Source organism: Carlito syrichta, unplaced genomic scaffold (genome assembly GCF_000164805.1).
Source record: "Carlito syrichta isolate Samal-C Ts95f unplaced genomic scaffold, Tarsius_syrichta-2.0.1 Scaffold309624, whole genome shotgun sequence".
Classification (NCBI taxonomy): Eukaryota; Metazoa; Chordata; class Mammalia; order Primates; family Tarsiidae; genus Carlito; species Carlito syrichta.
Genome location: NW_007253720.1, coordinates 475132 through 475493, shown reverse-complemented (window position 1 = coordinate 475493; position 362 = coordinate 475132).

Here is a 362-nt window from a genome sequence, read left to right as displayed (position 1 = left end):
TCGTGCCCCTTCCCACCGCCTCGCTCCTCCCGGGAAGGGCCCCGCCCCGCCCCTCTTCCCCCCATCCCTGGCGCTGCGAGCACAATCCCGTTGATTTGTAATGATTTCTGTCTCTTTCTGTCTCTCTTTCTCTGAACCCCCCTGCCCCCGCCGCGAGCATGCGCAGGCACCGCCCCACGCCCTCCGGTTCGGTTCGTTTCCGGTTTGTTTGCTGAGCTGTCAATGGAAGACCCGTGTAATTACTCCCGAGCTTTACAATAAAAGTGTGAAAACCGGACCCCACTCCGCTTCTTCCGGGCCCCCGGGCCTGCGTCCCGCTAGGAGTGGGGACCGAGCCTGGCGCCCAGGCCTCGGAGCGGGCC